This window comes from Bufo bufo, chromosome 9 (genome assembly GCF_905171765.1).
Source record: "Bufo bufo chromosome 9, aBufBuf1.1, whole genome shotgun sequence".
NCBI classification, from domain to species: Eukaryota; Metazoa; Chordata; class Amphibia; order Anura; family Bufonidae; genus Bufo; species Bufo bufo.
Window position 1 is genome coordinate 176,942,713 of NC_053397.1, and position 23,201 is coordinate 176,965,913.

A 23,201-nucleotide genomic window follows, 5' to 3' on the forward strand; every position below is an offset into this window, starting at 1 on the left:
CCCAGGCACTCCTGTCATGTGACCCAGGCACTCCTGTCATGTGACCCAGGCACTCCTGTCATGTGACCCAGGCACTCCTGTCATGTGACCCAGGCATTCAGTTAATTCTGCACAGGTATCTAACAGGTGAATAGTAGTTTATTGAAATGCAGAACTTTATAAAGTATCTACCGCACCATCATGTCTGACTGTCTATAGACAGCAGCAGCTCTGCATAATGTCTGTCAGTCAATATACAATGAAATCCTGAATTCACCATTAGTCCTGCTGTACTTAGTTATCCCACCGATGTGTCCTGTGTGCTGACCCAGCACATGTACATTATGTCACAGTTATTCAGTAAATGTATTTATATAGCTTCACCTGCTGTTTGTCCTTTTCCTTATTTCACCGTCCACCTCTGTAACATTGCTGAGGTGGTCGCACATGCTCAATTCCATCCTGACAGTTATAGGGAGAGTTATAGAAACGTGATCTCCAGGCCCTCCGTTGAATTTCTCAGCGGACCATCAGCAGCTCCCTTGGAGGTCATTCCAGAACAAAGGTCCGAAAAAGCAGAAACTATTTCAGGAGGAAAATGCCATTCCAGATCATCTAAAGGCAGGGACTGGGGATGTTCTGTTGTACAGACTGACCATGGGCATTACAGTCTTTGGATCTCTTTACGCCTTGTTTGGGATTGTAAAGGCTTAACTTCCCAGAAAGCAGAATTACGGTAATTCCAGCTTCTATTATTTTCAGATATGTCCAGTTATAAGGAGAAAGCAGCAGCAGGAAGGACAAGTCCCGAAGAAAGGACCCTTTCCCCCTCCTCCTGCCAGTCTGAAGAAAATCTAGCAGATAAATTGGAGCAATGAATGGGGAGAGCTCTGGATCCATGTGAGGTCCAGGGCTGGTTCTAGCCTTGTTAGAAAGAGATTGTCATGTACTATATGATGTCTGATTTCATGATATAACCCCTTTAAATGCATGCCAACCAGGCAGCCTACTATACCTACGTCAGAGGACTCAAATTTAAAGGAATTGTGTCATGTGACTGCTTTGAGCGAATGGTGAAGAGGATAAATAAAAGGGACGGACATTCCACAGTGACAGGCTCCCTATAAATCTAAAAACAGGGGACTCAGCTAGATGATAAGATTTTGGGGGCTGTAACAATAGGAAAGTTCAGAGGCAGCAATTAGCAAGTGCCCGACTCTGTCATATAAGACCTCTCGTTCACAAGATGAAAAGGCCCATCAAAGATTTTGTATTGGGGCCCAGGAGCTTCAACATGAGCCTCAGAAAATGACCAAAGATGATTAACAATATCCAGATATTTCCAAGCCTTAAAGAGAACTAATGAGAGCTGAACCTGCGGAGCCGCCAGTCGTTTCCCAGAAGCCTCATCTGATAACAAACAGAATCCTGTTCACTCGATTCCAGTGTTTCACATGTACGTAGACAATGAGACGTCCAGGACTGGAGTCCCTGCTGTTCCTCCTCCTCAACGATGTTTTCAGGAATTATTTCAAGCTTCATGAGAAGCTCGATGTGTACAGTTTATTAGGATATAACCTTTCCCTCACTTTTCTTATTTTAGTATCCAGTTTACACGTAATTGTCCCTAAGGGATATGGTGAACTTCCTTTATGTGAAGGAATATGGCAACGGATCATTGAGATGACGCTAAAATAGGACCTCAAAAAGAAAACTGATCAGATAATAGAGAAATAGACAGAAAGTGCACATAGATAATAAACGGATTGAGAGATAGATTGTAGATAAATGACAGATAGATGGATAGATAGATAGATAGATAGATAGATAGATAGATAGATAGATAGATAGATAGATAATAAAGATATCAATAGACAAATGGAAAGATAAATGGTAGATAATTGAGAGATAGACAGGTAAGTCAGATATGGATATTGACAGAAATATAGACTTATAAATATGATTAGAATTTGTAGAGTTGAGAAATAGATTGACAGATAAATAGATAGTATACATATGATAGATAGATAGATAGATAGATAGACAGATAGATAGATAGATAGATAGATAGATAGATATGAGATAGATAGATAGATAGATAGATAGATAGATAGATAGATAGGAGATAGATAAATAGATAGAAGACATACATATATGAGAGATAGACAATGAATAAACAGACAAATAAAGAGAGAGATAACAGAGAGATAGACAGAAAAGTCAGATATGGATATTGACAGAAATATAGAATTATAATTAGAATTTAAATATAAACATAATAGTAGAATTATAGTCTATAATTTATAGCGTAAAGAATTAGATTGATAGATAGACAGAGAGATGATAGATAAAATAGATAGATAGATGCAGACAGATAGCTAGTTACTAACATACCCAGAATTGGTTGTTACATTTCCAGCAGGACCACTGTATCTGCAGGGGATCCTTTCTGAAACCACAAATCAGGGGCGGACATACCATCTGTGCAAAGGAGGGGGGGGGGGGGGCTGTCACCTTGGAAGTTCTGCTGCCTGTAAGGCTACTTTCACACTTGCGGCAGTGTGATCCGGCGGGCAGTTCCGTCGTCATCAAGGCTTCTCAGAACGACACACAATTTAAATAATGAATTTTCAGTGTAACTGAACCAAAGGACACAGGGGCCTTACTGTATTTCAGATTCCCACAGACCGTTTCTAACTTTCCTGTTGTCACCCACAGTATTACTTTTGTGTCCTTGAACTGGGACTTAAAACAGGAAACTTAAAATGGAAGTTATTGGTCAAGGAAGAGCATTGGATACAGTGAACATCTTTATTTTTCTTTCTGTGTGAGAAAGTTTACAGGACGAGTGTGCATCTCGGGGCCCAGAGGTTCCTACAGGAAGAATAAAACAATTGGAAAAACCCCAATATTCTGAGAGTGGGCCCCAATGAATTAAAGGGCAATGGTCTCAGCAGAAATATTCCCATTCACACTGAAATATTCTTATTTGGATTTTCACAGGAAATTATAAATTTAGTCAATCCTATTTTTCCATGCGAAATGAAGAAAGAACTATTTTTACTAGAAAATTTCGCAACAGGAAGCATACGTTCTTCAGAAAGGAACCTATTCTGATATCCTCGGGTAGGCCCAATGAACCACAGTCTGATACTGCTTGGGACAAGGATTACATTTGGTGGCCCTCACCCACAAAGTAATACATACAAAGAAAACATAGACATAATTGGACGCCATAGCAAAACTCAGATCTACTTTAACTAATCAGAGTGGTATGGGTAAAACAAAGTTGCTTTATCATCCAACTTATGGGGAGGGGTGTTTGACGTGTAGCTTTTGCCAGCAGTGTTTGCAAAATACATTTATCGCCTTCATATTTGAGTCTTTTTTCTGGGTTCCCCGGAGAGGTGTGACGCCGGAGCGCTCGGCCATGATTCCACAAACGCTGTTTGCACAGGGCAGGACTAACTCTTGCGTGTGAACCCATATAGGACTTGATAATGATCGGTATGGCCTATTACAATTTCACTGGCTTGTGATTTGCTGCCCTGGACGCACCCATTATCCAGTTCCTCAACCATAAAATCTGCAGCGCTAACCAGTTAGATATCTTTATCGAGGCTTTTTTTTTTCCTTGTCTGAGTTAATATGCTTTGTATTTATGTTCTCTTTTATAGAATCACTTCTCGTAGTTATACATTAACTTGGCAGTGGGTAGGATCTGATGGCTTCCTGTGTTTGGCAGAAGCTGGAATTCTTTCTAACAAGAATTTGCAGGTGAAGAGATTTTAAGAAAAAATTGAATCATTAACTCACAGATAACGTTTTATTATAATGCGTCAAGAAGCATTATCGAAACATAAAACTACAAATAAGCTGAAATATTATAGGACTTGTCCCATGATTAATGTAAAAAATGAAAATCAGACATCATATAGGACATGACAATCTCTATCTAACAAAGCTAGAACCAGCCCTGTACCTCACATGGATCCAGAGATCTCCTCAGTCATTGCTCTGCTAGATTTATATCAAGCCGACAGCTCAGGGGTTTGTCCTTCTTCAGCATCTACTTTCTCGTAGGTGTGTCCTTTCTCAAGGGAAATGTCCTTTCTCAGGCAGCGTGTCCTTTCTCAGGAGGCATGTCCTTTTTCTGGGGCCATGTCCTTTCTAAGGGTACTTTCACACTAGCGGCAGGGGAGTCCGGCAGGCTGTTCCGGCGGCTGAACAGCCTGTCGAATCCGTCCTGCCGCTAGTTCACGTGTGCTCCCGGACTGCCGCTCCGTTCCCATTTACTATAATGGGGGCTGGGGAGGAGTTCCGGCGGCAGCGCACGGCGAGAGGCAGCCGGACTAAAAGTACAACATGCAGTACTTTTAGTCCGGCTGCCTCTCGCCGTGCGCTGCCGTGCTGCCGCCGGAACTCCACCCCCGCCCCCATTATAGTCAATGGGGACCGAGCGGCAGTCCAGGGGCACACGTGTAATAGCAGCAGGACGGATCCAACAGGCTGTTCACCCGCCGGAACAGCCTTCCGGATTCCCCTGCCGCTAGTGTGAAACTAGCCTCAGGAGATGTCCTTTCTCAGGGACTGTGTCCTTTCTTAGTAGGTATGTCCTTTCTCAGGGAGCACGTCCTTTCTGAGGGGGCATATCATTTCTCAGAGGGCATGTCCTTTGTGCTTTCGCTCTCTCTCTGTAACTGTCACAGCTTCTAACAGAAGAAAAGGCTGGTGGCAGTTGAAGAATGGAAGTGAGCATGTGTGACCACTTCAGTGAAGTGGACAGAGAAATAAGGAAAGCAGATAGATTTAATTGAATAACTCAGAGGCTACACTAATTTTTAAATTGCATACAATTACAAAAGCATTCAGACCCAGGTGCTGGTTTGGAAAATGTAGAATATTTTTAATGGGACAACCCCTTTAAATTTGGCAAACATTCAGATGGAACAAACACATGGAACTGAAGTGTGCTCCATAGCATGAACTAGGGTTATATAGAAGGAGTCAATTTAGGGTGCGATCCAACGTAGTGGAAACACCACGTTTTCTGTAGGAGAATTGCATGCTGAAAATCTGAGCAGTGTGGATTCCCAACACATATCTTACCCTTTGCAATGCATAGGGTAAGGCAAAACTGCAGCAAAATCAAAGACAAACACTGCAGAACATCTGCCTGCTGTGGCCGTACCCTAAGGCATCTATAACACTAAGGGATCATGCACATGACAGTAGCCTGTTTTGCGGTCCGCAAATTCTGGATACTGGCCATGTGCGTTCTGCATTTTATGGAATGGAACTTCCGTCCCATAATAGAACTGTCCTATCCTTGTCCGTAATGCAGACAAGAATAGGACATGTTCTATATTTTTGCAGACGCCATCGAATGGACGTACGGATGCGGACATCTTTTGCGGCGCCATTGAAGTAAGTGGGTCTCCATCTGACCCTCAAAGAATGTAAATCGGAGGAGGACAAAAAATACATTCGTGTGCATGAGCCGCCCCATTCACGTGATCATATTTTTGGTCCGATCTGCATTTTTTGTGGATTGGATGCGGACCCTTCCACAGTTGAGCAAAAAACATATCCTATTCTTGACCATTTTGCGTCACTTTTCAGAAGTGGCAAGGAACGGGGGCATGCCGCCAGCGGGGAGTAGGAGGTGCTGCAGGACTGCCACATTCATCTTTCATCATGCCTTTTTTCTGACGTGAAGAAAGACTTAAATCTATGGCAGCTAAGAGGCTGCTATAGATTTAAGTGTGTCACGCGGCATGGCTGGAAGATGCGCCAAATATATGAGAGGCGTGTACCTCTGCATAAATTTGGGCCATCCTCCAGCAGCACAGGGGGAATCACAGGGGGAATCAAGACTGGCATACAACGTGCCGGTCTAGAGATATGTCCCCCAACAGATTTATAACATCATTTATTATGCCACTATTTGGTGGAGTAGATATTTTTCAGATGTGCTACACGCTCACAGAGATGCCACAAGGACCTACGTGAATTTGGAATACCATACAGTGATGGGTACTGAGCAAAAATCTACTTTAACTATCAGAAGAATTGATCGGTGGAGGTCTTAAATGTGAGATCATTTGTCAAAATTAGGGGACAGAAGTTCTCAGATGTGCTCTCCTGAGCATGGAGCGAGCAGTGTTGGCCTGTAAATCAGTCTTTTGACTCTTGCTGAACAATTCTGTCAATTCACGATGAGTGTTGTCCCTGTACCTGGATCCCACCAATGAAAATCTCGGACATGTCCCGATGACAAAATAAAAAATAAAATAACAGTTAAACTTGAATCGTACATATAGGACACTGAATCATGAAGAAAAAATGGAAGGTCTACCCTATACGACTTTATCCACACCACTTCTACTGCACAATATTGTCTGATCCCCTAGTCACAAATCTGCTGACTATAGCCTGCTGGGGAAAGGTGCTGAGATGTCTGTAAAGTCGTGCATGACTATTGACTTTAGTCTGAGTCCAAAAATGTGATTCTTGAGTCAATGGTAAGCCTGTGTCTTCTTCTGATATGAAAGAGGGAACGAATGTAAAAGAATATAGACATAATCTGCACAAAAAATGAAATTATGGGCATTAGCAGATCTCTTTTATAATTTTGGACTTCAGAATAACATATGATCTCCATCTAGCTGCTAGGGCTAAACGAGGGCAGAGAATTGTCATTTGACTGTAACCACTCTCAATTTTTATTACTTATACAGGGATAGACAGAGGAGTAACTCCAGAATTCGTAACAGGGCCCCAACCTATTATGTTGTATTTAGTCTTTTCCTATGGGGCAGAGCAACATTTTGGGGCAGGCTCCAGGGCTCAGGTGTGACCCCTCTAGCTACACCCTTAAGGATCCTTTTCTTTATAGATAAATTCTGTCCCACTTAAAGGTGTGAGAAATACAAGAAACTTCATGAAGGAACATTTTTTTTCAAGGAGGTTAAGGAGACTGTCTAATTTCAATATTCCCCCCCCCCCCCCCCATCTTGTGGGTGTTAAGAACTACAAGTCTGTTCCAAATGTCTTTACAAGAACTTTACCTGTCTTGGACTAGTTGCTTCTATGAGTTCCATCAAGCAATTCTAGAACAACCGACTGGCAAACCAGCTGGATTTCAGGACCCATGTGTATAATAATAATAATAATAATAATCTTTATTTGTATATTTATAATTTTTTATTATTTATATATATATATATGTATATATATATATATATATATATATATAGCGCTAACATATTCCGCAGCCCTTTACAATTCAGAGGTTCATTGTGCTATTAGCCCAGGATATGGAACTTACATGATCATTTGTATTGCATCATCATGACCCTAGTTATTCATGAAATTCTCTTTCCATCCTTAATATTTCTTCTTTATTGACTTTTCACCTACATCCAACTATATGTATACCCATTGTGTCATAAATGGCACCTACACAGTCATATGATGTAACGAATGTAGTAGCCCCTCCTAGTCTTGTAGAAAGGGTTCAAGAGGTTGTAAAACAGAAGTGTCAGAGACTTGAGGGTTTCACAATTCACAAATGACGAATTAGACATTAAAAACGTGTGCAGAAGATGATGACTGGCTAAATGTCACCAGGTTCTTCTACGTTAACCTTTATCACTTGTGAGCTTGCAGAGGGCACTTCACAGTGAAGCAGAACCAGAACCTAGCAGAATAAAATTTCATATTATCTCTACTCCTTAAAGCTCCACAATGTTTGTCCTGCTATCTCCATCCCCAACCTAGAGCTGTCAGGAGTTTAGCACAGTCAAAACTGCTTACAGATTCCCTTTGAAGTACATGAGTTATGATTTTACTATAGTAATCTGTGACTGCACACAGCTATGTATCAATCCGCTCAGCTTCTCCTGCTCTACAACATGCTGCCTGTAGCTCAATATGACAGGTTCCCTTCAAGTCCAAGAAAAGTCCCCTTTAAAGAGGACTGGTCAGCTCTCCTAATAGGTCTGGTTTAGTGAATACTTGCATACAGGAGTAACAATACATCATGTCATTCCTCTGTTTATCCTACTAGAAATGTATGAAGAAATTTACAACTGGGCATTACCAATTGGGGTCTGTTCCCCTACACTCTCCAATAAAAGCTGTCAAAGTCTGACGGTGTAGGAACACACCCCTTTGACAAGGGAAATGGTAGCACTCAGTTGTCAAATTACTCATACATTTCTAGGAGGAATTACTGAGGAACTGCACAATTCAGATCTATAGGAAAATATATGACAGAATAGCTATTTCATAGGGAACACAAGTATTTATTAAAAGAGACAGGTCAGGGAACATGACAGGTCCTCTTCAAGTGCTGATAAAGGAATAGTCAGATATCCATGGAGTAACGGCCCTGTCTCTGTACACCCTGGGTGGTCACAATTCTGCTGGAAACCATTGTGAGCCTACAGGCCATTCAGATGCCAGAGGAACATCAAGTCTCCACACTGTTGTGGAGATCGACTAATGTCAGGTACACGACTAAGGGAGCTGGAGATTCCAGTCTGGGAAGACGAAGGTGGCAGATGGTATTCCGAGGTGGACAGTAGATTATTCTTCCAGTCCTGCAGGGAAGGATGAGGCTAGGGGAGTGTTTCTTCAAGTCTCTGAATTGTTAGGGTCTGGAAAATGCTTATTTCTTTTATCCAGCATCAAAAATCATTGTTTTTCAGCAGAACCTTGCCCCGTGTAAACAGGGACGTGCTCCCGACAATATGCAAACTTAATGCAGAAAGAACGAACACAGTCGTAGTCGTAGTCAAGATCGTTCATCCTTCATTCAGTTTGCATCAGACTGTGTGAAAGGCCCTTTAAATGAGCGCTGACTGACTCCTACTGTATATCATCAATTTGAAGTCGTCTGGGGCTGAAATAGCCTTGACTAATAGGACTCTAGGATCTTTCCTAAGTACTGTAATCACTTTCACTTATGTGGGCTATCACACATGCAGTAAGCATAATAATCTCTATATAGCATTGTGATGCAATGACCCTGACTAGAAGTCACATGTAATGGGTCATAGACACCACATGTAAACCTCTGCCATATATCAGCCGTGACCTTTTCCAAACCACATGTATTAATAAACCCATATCCTGATTCCACTGTGCAGTAAAGTAATGCTAAGTTTCATGTCAAAATTGTTAGTGTCTATTATAGACAGTATATGTGAAATGACCATGAAGTATGGGAGATAAGGAAAGTGAATATATACCTTCCATTTTAACTAACTTTATGAGAAAAGGATAAATATATTTAAAATAATAATGTAATAAATAAAAATGATAAGGAGCAAATACCTATGTCATGCATATCACACCCTAGCACAAAAGATGCTGTATGGAAAATTCCACCTTTATACCTGAGGGTAGGTTCGCTATGCTCAGTTATGCTCATTTCGCATCCGTTTTAGGCTACTTTCACACTAGCGTTTTTGCTGGATCCGGCAGGGTTCAGCAAAAACGCTCCCGTTACTGATAATACAACCATCTGCGTCCGTCATGAACGGATCCGGTTGTATTATCTGTAATATACCCAAGACGGATCCGTCATTAACTCCATTGAAAGTCAGTGGGGGACGGATCAGTTTTGTATTGTGGAAGATTGTGGCAGAGAAAACGGATCCGTCCCCATTGACTTGCACTGGGGGTCATGACGGATTCGTCTTGCTCCGCATCCCAGGACGGAAAGCAAAATACAACATATTGCGGTTCGCTCTCCGGTATGGGAACGCAACTAGACGGTACGGAATGCATTTTGGAGCATTCCATTCTGTTCAGTTCAGTTTTGTCCCTATTGACAATGAATGGGGACAAAACTGAAGCGTTATTTTTCCGGTATTGAGACCCTATGACGGATCTCAATACCGGAAAACTAAAACGCTAGTGTGAAAGTAGCCGTAGCTATTTCTGCCTGAGATCCTTTATTTTAGATTAGAAAAGGAAGTACTTCGTGGAGGACCCTTAAGCAGTTTCCAAAAGCAACTAAACAGGTCATTTTATTATCTGACTTGCGATAGAAAAATGAAAGTTGCCATTTCATTGGTGACTATGGGCTTCTCATCACTTGTGTCTTCACCAATCTTACACACGAGGAGTCATTTATTTTCATTAGCAAAAAAACTAAAAAAGCTAATAAGTTCCAATAATGGAAACATTAGTCCTGATAAAAATGAATGATCGCACAAATTCATTCATGTTCATGAGCAAATGCACCGAAATGCTTGCTCCTTACCTAAAGTCCCTTAGCAAGTGCATTAAATAAGAAGCTATATAAAAGACACAACATATATCCACTCTGCAAGAAGAGATGCCAGTCTTAACGACATATTAGAGAACTGCATGGATAGCAATTACCTAATGTAATAAAGTGAGTAGTTTTGGGACAGTCCTGATAATAAGCTGCTCTTCTTCCTATGCGGTCCAGCATATAATACATCTATTATCCTATAGATTCTTGCTACAATATTGCTAGTCTTTATGTAACCATTGACTATATACAAGAATAGATCTGATGGTGTCACTCATGAGCAGAAGGGATGGTGGCATGTATGGGTATGTTCCACAGTCCACACGGCATTACGCAGGGGGCTGTTGGTGGTGGTCCTCAATGTTAGACAGTGGATTATCCAGTAAGTGGGGGGTTTTTCACAGGCCGAGCACAAACAAATTGGCCCCTAGCTAGGACATTGTTTCTTGGATCCCACATCATAATTATCAGACATAAACTGACTCCCCAAAAATGCTAGTAACCTCTTCCATGATGCAGAAAATCCAGACAGCTTGCCGTTTTAACCATTTATCTAACATTAAAAACAGCAACCCTTTTGTGTTGGGGTAAGATGTCTTCTAAACTACATCTACATGAGAAGGTGTCCCAGATAACTGTTGGCGTGAAATTACTTGGTGATTAGGGCCTCATGCACAGGAGCCTATACAGCAGTGCATGGAGGTAGTGTGCTTCTTAGTACATAGCCGTACAGCCCCTGGGATTGCCATACAGACACTGAGATTTTCTCTTTGGAGCCCTATACATCTCTATGAAGCCATAATACAGCGGTGTGCATGAGCCCTTAAAGGGGTTGTTCATATTGATGACCTATCCTCAGGATAGGTCATCAGTATTAGATTGGCGGGGGTCTGCTTCCCGGAACCCTCGCCGATCAGCTGTTTGAAAAGACAGTGGCACTCTGGTGAGCGCCAAGGCCTCCCTGTGGCTCACCAAGCACAGGTTGTCCATTGTCCATAGCGGATAGGCTTGGTGTTGCAGCTCAACCCCTTTCATTTGAATGGAGCAGAGCTGCGGCTAGGCCATGTAACTGATGAACATGACGTCATTGGCTAGGAAAAGGCCTAAGATCTCACCATCTCTTCATACAGCCAACTGATGGGGGTGCTGGGAACCAGACCCCCACTGACCTGATATTCCTGACCTATCCTGATAGTATTAAAAACCTGTAAAAAGCGCTTTACAAAAATGAACATTTTAGATATTTTTGACACTTCACTGAAACATGCTTAAAGACAAGCACAGTGAAGTCCATTAGGAAGCACCCAATCGGCATGTAATGTTTGTGCCACAGTTTCTCCAGTACTGTGCACCATCACTGCCAGTACTTGTTAATACAAATATGGAAGGACTAAAACTAGAAGGTAAGTTCTTGCATTAGAACAAGGCATGCCCAGCCTCTGATACAATATTCGCCCCAGAGTTCAAGCAGAAGGCAACCCCATTTGGAGCTAACATTGGATCCAGTCACTTATCACAAGGATCTGATTCTCAAGTAACCTATTAGATCTTATTGATGATACATCCTGTGTGCGCAATGATAACAACAGCATTTGCAAGGTTAAAAGTTGACGTGCATAAAAGCTGCCTAGCTGGAGGGTGGACACTCAGAATCATTTCCTCTGGTGGACCCAAGGAAGCCCAGTCTGACACTGCCTTTTATATGAAATTATCAGCAGAGCCCAGGCTCATTCAGTAAGAAACATAAGCAAATATGGTCAAGATGATACGTGTCAAGGTGATGTCTACAAATGTCTAGAAAATGTTTAGAAAGCAGGTGTGAAACTATTAATATAGAGAAACGAAAAACGATATCAGCATGGTAGAAGAAATGTCAACAAGTAGGTGCACATTCAGTTCTTTGAACCTACAGATTATCTTCAGCTTTCTGGGTCAGATGGGCCATTTCCCAGAGGAGATAGATCTCAGAGACCTACAAGTGCTATGCTGTATAAAATACAACAGATTTCAAATGATATCCTTTTGTGAGGAGCATATATACAGAGAAGAGGTCCATTTCCATTGCTGTTTTACACCCCCATTCTCTCCTATTGTGTTGGGAAGAGGTTCCTTGTAATCCTCAGGTCTGTTCTCTCCTCTGTGACTTTTTAACATATTAGCATCTATAAAAAAGGGGAGTCGTAAATACTTTACCACCACCCTTGGATGATGATGGAACCAATCTGAGCTGAAGCCCCTTGGTCCATGGGTCACATAGGTGGCCACAGAAAGTACACTGAGATACTCCTAAGAGCTAGACCTTTTGGCCACCTAATAGAAATGAACCTGCATAAAGAAAGAGAGTTACTGTAGGTGCTTCCGGGACACATTCCCTAAGCAGTGACGTAGCTATAGGGGATGCAGAGGTAGCTGTCGCTACCAGGCCCAGGAGCCTGAAGGGGCCCAAAGACCATTATGCCACATAAAAAGACACTGGCATTATAAAAAAAGTGCATGCTGGTCAAGTTACCCCTCTGGCTGGAGGGAAGGGGTTAGGCCAAGAATTTGGCATGTCAGGGGTGAGGGTAAGGTTTTTGTCCCTGGCCACAAAGCACTAAGGGAAGGGGGGGCCCAAGCTGAACTCATGCACCAGGGCCCATGAGCCCATAGCTATGCCCTTGTCCCTAAGCTAAGGTAACAGATTCCATAATGGCCACAGGCTATCTTTAAGAAAATTTTTATTATTTTGTGCTGAGTTTAGCAACACACTTACGTTCTGTTATGTTACTGATCAAAGATATGAACATTGAGAAGGAAGAAAAGCAGATGGAGGTCAGGGCTCCGTGATTCCAATATGGAGGTTTTGAGTGAAGCCAAGCTGTTGGGTGGGTGCAAGGAAGTGATATCCTTGGCATTTAAATAACATATACATGTAATCTATTGTTTCTATGTATATTTTATGATGGATAATATGATGGCAGTGGTTAGCACTGGTGCCTTGCGGAGCTGGGTTCGAATCTGACCAGGGACAACATCCGCATGGAGTTTGTATGTTCTCCCTGTGTTTGCGTGGATTTCCTCCGCAAGTAGGCAAATTGGCTTCCTACAAAAGTTACCCTACTGTGTGTTGGGGTCAGTCACTGACTTCCCAGGGGGAAAGCCTGTTTCAAATGTTTGTCATTGTAACTGCGAATATATTTCTACAGTCTGCCCTGATACAAGGTTCACATCACTGTTTCATTTTCCGTTCTTCTGATCTATCAGAGGAACAAAAAACTAAATAAAAAAAAGCGGATACTTTATTTTCAGCATTGGTTATGCTCATTTTACATCCATTTTAGCCATTTTCCTCTGAGATCCATTATTTTACATGCAAAAAAAAGTACTTTGTGGAGGACTTTTTTTTTGTCTGAAATAACGGATCTCAGGCAGAAATGGTTAAAATGAATGCAAAATGAGCATAACTGAGCATAACAGACACTCAAAATAAAGGATGCGGTTTTTATTTTCGTTCTCTGTTGTGAATGATGATGTGAACCTACCCTTAAAGGGGTTGTCCAGGATTATAAAAGACATGGCTTCTTTCTCCCAAAATCAGTGCCACTGCCACACTTGTCTACAGACCAGCTATCTAATACCTAAATTTTGGCATTCTTTCAACCTCAGAAGATGACATGTATGGGGTTTAGGCATTGTAAGGATAGGCCTTTAAGCTACTGCTACATGCTCTGTGTCTTAAAGGGAACCCGGGAACCCGGAACTAAAGGAAACCCGGAACTAAAGACAATATGCTGGAAATACCTGATTTGGCACTACCTTTTAGGCCTCTTTCACATGAGTGATACGGAATGTGTCAGGGTCTGTTGAGTGAAAAACTGATTGTTTTACATGCAAGTTCAATCTGTTTTTTCCATCTGGACTGCATCCGTTTTGCCTCCGTGAAAAAGAACTGAAGAAGGCCTCATGCACACGACTGTTGTGTGCATCCGCGGCCGTTGTTCCGTTTTTTTTCCCGGACCCATTGACTTTCAATGGGTCCGTGGAAAAATCGGAAAATGCACCGTGTGGCTTCCGCGTCCGTGATACGTTTTTCCAGTCCGTGAAAAAAATATGACCTGTCCTATTTTTTTCACGGACAACGGTTCACGGACCCATTCAAGTCAATGGGTCCGTGAAAAATCACGGATGCACACAAGATAGTCATCCGTGATCCGTGTCCGTGATCCGTGTCCGTTTTTCCTATCATTTTCAATGCAAACTTGACTTATTTTTTTTTTTCACTTTTCATGTCCGTGGATCCTCCAAAAATCAAGGAAGACCCACGGATGAAAAAATGGACACGGATCACGGAACAATGGACACCGTTTTTGGGGACCGCAAAAAAAAACGTCCGTGTGCATGAGGCCGAACAAAAACAAAACTCAACATCTTATAGCAACCATCAGTTAAAAACGCATTGCATCCGGATGCCTTCAGATTTTCATGAAGCCCCATTCAGTTCTGTGGGGCCAGGGCTTTGTGAAAAACAGACAATAAAGAACATGATAAACAATACAGGTGAGCACATACGCGATGAAATGATGGGTCAGGATTCAGTCCGGATGCTGTCCGTTCACAACACGCATCGCATCTGGATGGAAACCTCACTTGGGTGTAATTAGCCTAAGACTAAACTAAACATATTTTTGCTTTAAAGGGGTTATCCCATGACTAACGTAAAAAATGAAAATCAGACCTCATATAGTACATGACAATCTCTATCTAACAAAGCTAGAACCAGCCCTGTGCCTCACAGGGATCCAGAGATCTCCCCAGTCATTGCTCTGCTAGATTTAGGCTCCATTCACACGTCTGCAATTCCGTTCCGCATTTTGCAGAACGGAATTGCGGACCCATTCATTTCTATGGGGCCACACTATGTGCTGTCCGGATCCGGAAATGAGAATCCGCACTTCCAGGTCCGCAATTCCGTTCCCGAACAAAATAGAACATGTCCTATTCTTGTCCGAAATTGCGGACAAGATTAGGCATTTTCTATTATAGTGCCGGCGATGTGTGGTCCGCAAAATGCAGAACGCACATTGCCGGTGTCCGTGTTTTGCGGATCCGCAAAACACATACGGATGTGTGAATGGACCCTTATATGCAGCTGAAAGCTCAAGGGGAGTGTCTTTTCTGCTGCAGCTAATGGGGCGTGTCTCAGCTCTCCCTATCACAGCTCAGGGGGCGTGTCTCAGCTCTCCCTATCACAGCTCAGGATTCAGTTGCAGGATGATACTGAGCATGTGCGGCCATCTCAGTGAGGTGGACAAAGAAATAAGAAAAGGAACAAACAGCAGGTGGCGCTATACAGATACATTTTTTTGAATAAGTCAGTGGCTGTACTACATTTTTAATTACATGCAATTACAAAAGTATTCAGATCCAGGTGCTGGTTTGAAAACTGTAGACTATTTCTCATGGGACAACCCCTTTAAGACTGGAAGCCGGTGTAGATTCTTTTTAGGATTGTCATCAATTTCTAGAATAAGACTGAGCGGAGTTTAGCTAATGGCTATCTGTTTGCATATTTTGTACATCTAGAACAAACAGGAACCTGACTGTCAAGGAAAAAAAACCTGCCTAACATGAAAATCATTCATAGACGGTAGGAATGTGGCACCAGAAGAAGTCAACGAAGTGTAGGACATGTCTACAGCGTGACAGAGTGCACAGAGCAGACACTTGTACCTACTCTACCTCGTTACCATGAAGTACCCACGCATGGTGATAATAATAATACTTACCTATTGTAACTCATGGCACATTGGCACAGAACATGCACTCATACAACCTGAACTGCTGATAGGGTTCAAAGGAGTTCTCTGGGTTGACCTCGGTAGAGTTCATATAACAAAGGGCATGCAGCACTCACGCGGGCTGATAAAATCGGCATTAAAATTCTGTCGGAGAGCGGCGCAGGTTTATTTATATTTTGCTCATACTTTAGAGACAAAATTAGGGATGAGCGAATCGATCTGTATGAACAAATTCTCTGTGAAGGACTGTGAGGTCTACAGACAACTCCCCACCAGATTATGGCTCAGTTCACACTTCAGTTATTTGATCAGTAATTTCCATTAGCTATTGTAAACCAAAACCAGGTGCGGGTCAAAAACACAGAACAGGAGCAGATCTTTCCCTTAGGCCTCTTGCACAAGACCGTAGGGTTATGCGGTCCGTTTTAAACGGATCCGTTTTTCAATTTTTTTGGTTTCAGTAGTGTTTCAGCTTCCATCCTGCCGTTCCGTTTTTCCGTTTGGTTTCCGTTTGTGATCCGATTTTTGCGGATCGCAAATGGAAACGGAAGTACATAAAAAAATTGGGCTGGGCATAAAATTTTCAATAGACGGTTCCGCAAAAACGGAACGGATATGGAAGACATACTTATGCATTTAGGTTTTTTTGCGGAACCATCGACTTGAATGGAGCCACGGAACGTAATTTGCAGGCAATATTAGGACATGTTCTATCTTTGAACGGAAATACGGAAATACGGAAACGGAATGCATACGGAGTACTTTCTGTTGTTTTTGTGGACCTATTGAAGTGAATGGTTGCGCATACGGACCGCAAACGGAACGGAAACGGAAAAAAAATACAGTTGTGCGCAAGAGGCCTTATACCTGATCTTTGAGGAGTCTTCACTACTGGTTTTGGAAATAAATGATCAATCACTTATGGAAATAAATGATCAAATAACTGACGTGTGAACTCAGATTAACATGGCCGCACATTTCGCAAGACCATGATAATCTGGCGCGTGCACCGTCACTACGAGTATTGTCGCCTGCGCAGATGATATTCCTGCAAACACGAATCAGTGATTTTGCACACCTAGGCAGGCGCAGGCGCAAGGTTATCAAGGCTGCGCAGGATGTGCGGCCATGCAGATTAGTATTTCCGAGCTGATTTTTTATTTTTTGTCCAATGTATCCAAGGCAGCTTATATTTTTTTATGGACACCATAATCAGGGCTGCCAACCGTCCAGATATTTCTGCACAGTCCGTAAAAATAGGCGACTTTTTTTTTCTGTGTCCATGAAAAAAAAAATAGAGAGATTTCTCTGTGATGTTTTCAAGGCTGGAAGTATCTGAATAGATTACTTTGGTGGTAATTATTATCATTTTACAGCTCACTGTAAATGCTGGCGATGAGGTGTTATCAGTATTTTGAGATATAGGCCCGCATTACTAATAATCCTCGTCATTTATTATGGTTTTTCAATGTGTCCATAAAAATTGTTTTCTGTTCATGATTCTGGGATAAGTTTTCCAGAAAAAAAGAAAAATTCTGGTTGGCAACCCTGACCATGACGAATGATAATGTTTAGAATACTGATATTTATTGTAAACCATAGGGAGGATCTAGAGCTGTGGGGACTGTAAATACGTTCCGATGTACACATTGATTTGCTCACCCCTAGACCGAATCCATCTTTAGTCCAATGGACCAACCTCTAGGGTGCGCGACATTTAGAATATGTATGAAATCATACCCACTGATTGTCTAAGGTGACCTAGACCAGATCCATAGGATATCTAGAATATCTAGAATATTAGGAAATGTCTTTTTAATACCATCTCCTTGTTTTTTGTTACACTGTATGAAATTCTCTTGCAACATTTTCCTGACAGGACATGTCAGTGTCTGCTCAGATTGCAAACCGCTAAGACACACACGTGGGTTCCCCCCAAATCCACTTCCTAAATCTCTATAAATCATGTGAGGCAGCAAATGAAAACTCTGCAAAGTGCTCCTGCTGATTCGTGTGAAGAATGTGATTTGTCACGTCGGGGGCCAAAGAACTGCTGTTGTACTTGCTTATTGGTTTAATTCTTAGATGTGATTTAGAATCAGCCTAAGGCTACATGCACACGACTGTATGTGTTTTGCGGTCCGCAAATTGCGGATCCGCAAAAAAAACTAATGACGTTCCGTATGGCATCTGTTTTTTTTGCGGATCCATTGTAATAATGCCTATCCTTGTCCGCAAACTAGAAAAAAATAGGACATGCACTATTTTTTTTGCGGAGCAACAGAACAGTGTGCTGTCCGCGTTTTTTGCAAACCCATTGAAATGAATGGGTCCGCATCCTATCCGCAAAAAATACGGAACGGACACGGAAACAAAATACGGTCGTGTGCATGAGGCCTTAATAAGGCCTCTTTCACACGACAGTATGGCTTTTTCAGTGTTTTGCGGTCCGTTTTAAACGGATCCGTTGTTCCGTTTTTTGTTTCCGTTGTGTTTCCGTTCCGTTTTTTTTCCGTATGGCATATACAGTATACAGTAATTTCATAGAAAAAATTGGGCTGGGCATAACATTTTCAATAGATGGCTCCGCAAAAAATGGAACGGATCCGGAAGACATACGGATGCATTTCCGTATGTGTTCCGTTTTTTTTTTTTTTGCGGGCCCAGTGACTTGAATGGAGCCACGGAACGTGATTTGCGGGCAATAATAAGACATGTTCTATCTTTTAACGGAACGGAAAAACGGAAATACGGAAACGGAATGCATACGGAGTACATTGAAATGAATGGTTCCGTATACGGTCTGCAAAAAAAGGGCCGCAAAACGGAAAAAAAAAACGGTCGTGTGAAAGAGGCCTAAATTAGTCTCTACTTTCCCCCCAACATGCCAGTTTTATATTTGACCTGTAGATATTATTGCCACAATCATCTTGTATCAGATGCCAGAATTCCATGTTTCTTATTTTTACTATGATCAGGATGGGATAGTAATATAACATATGGGATTTGCATTTATAGCTTTTGCTTGATCAAGGGATGAAATAGAACAGAGAATACATGGTGCCTGGAGGGAAATGTGATGCAATTTATATCAATGAGAACATTAATCTGTGTTCATATAATCTGGTTAATCTATAATTACAAATATATCACCTGGAGTAGTCTGAGACATATATTATTACAAAATGGGTAAACTGATAAGTAGAAGACTAGTCTGTTGTAATCAGTCTGTAACCTGGAAACAGAACATGAAGCATCAGTATATCACACGCTGACTGCAGTATTCAGTTAATACCATTAGTGACAACTCTTCTGTCCTTGGTACATCCCATACTGACCACACTGCAGGACAGGTGAGATATTACTGCTGACCACTATATTACATCACATACTGACCACACTGCAGGACAGGTGAGATATTACTGCTGACCACTATATTACATCACATACTGACCACACTGCAGGACAGGTGAGATATTACTGCTGACCACTATAGTACATCACATACTGACCACACTGCAGGACAGGTGAGATATTACTGCTGACCACTATATTACATCACATACTGACCACACTGCAGGACAGGTGAGATATTACTGCTGACCACTATATTACATCACATACTGACCACACTCCAGGACAGGTGAGATATTACTGCTGACCACTACAGTACATCACATACTGACCACACTGCAGGACAGGTGAGATATTACTGCTGACCACTATATTACATCACATACTGACCACATTGCAGGACAGGTGAGATATTACTGCTGACCACTATAGTACATCACATACTGACCACACTGCAGGACAGGTGAGATATGACTACTGACCACTATATTACATCACATACTGACCACACTGCAGGACAGGTGAGATATTACTGCTGACCACTATGTTACATCACATACTGACCACACTGCAGGACAGGTGAGATATTACTGCTGACCACTATAGTACATCCCATACTGACCACACTGCAGGACAGGTGAGATATGACTACTGACCACTATAGTACATCACATACTGACCACACTGCAGGACAGGTGAGATATGACTACTGACCACTATAGTACATCCCATGCTGATCACACTGCAGGACAGGTGAGATATTACTGCTGACCACTATATTACATCCTATACTGACCACACTGCAGGACAGGTGAGATATTACTGCTGACCACTATAGTACATCCCATACTGACCACACTGCAGGACAGGTGAGATATGACTACTGACCACTATAGTACATCACATACTGACCACACTGCAGGACAAGTGAGATATTACTACTGACCACTATATTACATCCCATACTGACCACACTGCAGGACAGGTGAGATATGACTACTGACCACTATGTTACATCACATACTGACCACACTGCAGGACAGGTGAGATATGACTACTGACCACTATGTTACATCACATACTGATCACACTGCAGGACAGGTGAGATATTACTACTGACCACTATAGTACATCACATACTGACCACACTGCAGGACAAGTGAGATATTACTGCTGACCACTATAGTACATCCCATACTGACCACACTGCAGGACAGGTGAGATATTACTGCTGACCACTATAGTACATCCCATGCTGATCACACTGCAGGACAGGTGAGATATTACTGCTGACCACTATAGTACATCACATACTGACCACACTGCAGGACAGGTGAGATATGACTACTGACCACTATATTACATACCATACTGACCACAATGCAGGACAGGTGAGATATTACTACTGACCACTATGTTACATCACATACTGACCACACTGCAGGACAGGTGAGATATGACTACTGACCACTATAGTACATCACATACTGACCACACTGCAGGACAGGTGAGATATGACTACTGACCACTATAGTACATCCCATACTGACCACACTGCAGGACAAGTGAGATATTACTGCTGACCACTATAGTACATCACATACTGACCATACTCCAGGACAGGTGAGATATTACTGCTGACCACTATATTACATACCATACTGACCACAATGCAGGACAGGTGAGATATGACTACTGACCACTATAGTACATCACATACTGACCACACTGCAGGACAGGTGAGATATTACTACTGACCACTATAGTACATCACATACTGACCACACTGCAGGACAGGTGAGATATTACTGCTGACCACTATAGTACATCACATACTGACCACACTGCAGGACAGGTGAGATATTACTACTGACCACTATAGTACATCACATACTGATCACACTGCAGGACAAGTGAGATATTACTGCTGACCACTATAGTACATCACATACTGACCCCACTCCAGGACAGGTGAGATATGACTACTGACCACTATAGTACATCACATACTGACCACACTGCAGGACAGGTGAGATATGACTACTGACCACTATAGTACATCACATACTGACCACACTGCAGGACAGGTGAGATATTACTGCTGACAACTATAGTACATCACATACTGACCCCACTCCAGGACAGGTGAGATATTACTGCTGACCACTATAGTACATCACATACTGACCACACTGCAGGACAGGTGAGATATTACTGCTGACCACTATATTACATCCTATACTGACCACACTGCAGGACAAGTGAGATATTACTGCTGACCACTATATTACATCCTATACTGACCACACTGCAGGACAGGTGAGATACTACTGCTGACCACTATATTACATACCATACTGACCACACTGCAGGACAGGTGAGATATTACTGCTGACCACTATATTACATCACATACTGACCACACTGCAGGACAGGTGAGATATTACTACTGACCACTATATTACATCCCATACTGACCACACTGCAGGACAGGTGAGATATTACTGCTGACCACTATAGTATACATCACATACTGACCAGACTCTATTCAATGTCTAATAGGTTTGTAACCTGCAATCACTGGATTAGCACCCAGCCCTTATTACAGTAGGTATATACAGTATCATACACTGACAAGTCAATCCGACTCTGCATAAAAACCTGCAATGTAATAATGGCAACAATATTGCAAAATTTGTAAACGTGCCTTAATAGAGAAAAAACAAAACTGATTATGTAGTCAGTCCATGTATGAGATAGTTACAGTATCATGAACCTGCAGATGAAAATTCCTCTAATAAAGTGAATCTCACTAAAATCAATGCAGGGATCTGTTGGTGCATCAGTTAGGGTCACATTTCCCAGACCACCATCAAGGTGAGGCCTCTGACATGTCTAATGTTATTAAATGATCAGAGTACCCCTTTAAACAGGCGTATTCCCACTCCTAGCACATGCAGCAAAGGAGAATTCAAGTGCATACAGATATGGAATATAAGTTTCTAACATGAATATCACTGACCTGCAATGGTTATCAGTCAGTAGGACAGGCTGTGCTCTTGATAGCCTCTTGTAGCTCAGTAGTAGTCAGCCATAAGCTGGGGGGACAGTCCAGGCTGGATGTGACAGTGCCCACTTGGAAGCTGTCACACTTAGATCTCTCTAGTATTCTCTGTCACTGTCTCTTCCCTCTCATCAGTCCTTGCCTGTACTAAAGTGTCAGGTTCTCTGCTGCCTGTCACTCCCCTTTCCTCTTTGAGGTCCTCCTCTCTCTCCACCCCAAGCCTTCATGGACTGGAGAGCACATAGCTGTCCTAGGTCTACTCCACTGACCAGCAGCCTCTGGTTCTATCATCTCACTGCTTGAGGGGTGCTCCCAGGATTGTCTAAATAATAGTTCAAATAAATCTGATTAAGGTGATGCTGCCACCTACTGGCCTATAAGCTTCCTTTATTTCCCCAAAGTTGGATATTTGCAATTTTGTGTTTATTGCAGATCAGGGTTGCCAAGCCTTTTTTCTTTTTTCTGCCCAACTTATCCCAAAAATGTTATGGTCAGGTTGGAAAACCATACGTTTAGAATACTATATGAACACGTCAGCCGCATTTACTGTAAACTGTACAATGATGATGAATACAATCACAGTAATCAGGAGAAATTTAAAGGGGTTGTCTCACTTCAGCCAATAATAGTAATCTTTATTTATAGAGCGCCACCATATTCCAGAGGGTTCATGTACAAACAGACTCATAAACAACAAGAGGGATGAGGGTCCTGCGCGCAGGAGCTTACAATCTGT

The 23,201-nt window shown here is 42.1% G+C and overlaps 1 protein-coding gene across 1 annotated transcript in view; it reads right to left on the reverse strand.

The window, feature by feature from the left end:
* Positions 1 to 22,641, reverse strand: part of PPARG (peroxisome proliferator activated receptor gamma) — a 64,362-nt gene extending 41,721 nt beyond the window's left edge. Inside the window, exon 1 of the mRNA XM_040407861.1 lies at positions 22,424 to 22,641. The gene's annotated coding sequence lies outside the window, so the exon portion shown is untranslated. The remainder of the gene's footprint in view (positions 1 to 22,423) is intronic.
* Between the last annotated feature and the right edge of the window lie 560 nt (positions 22,642 to 23,201).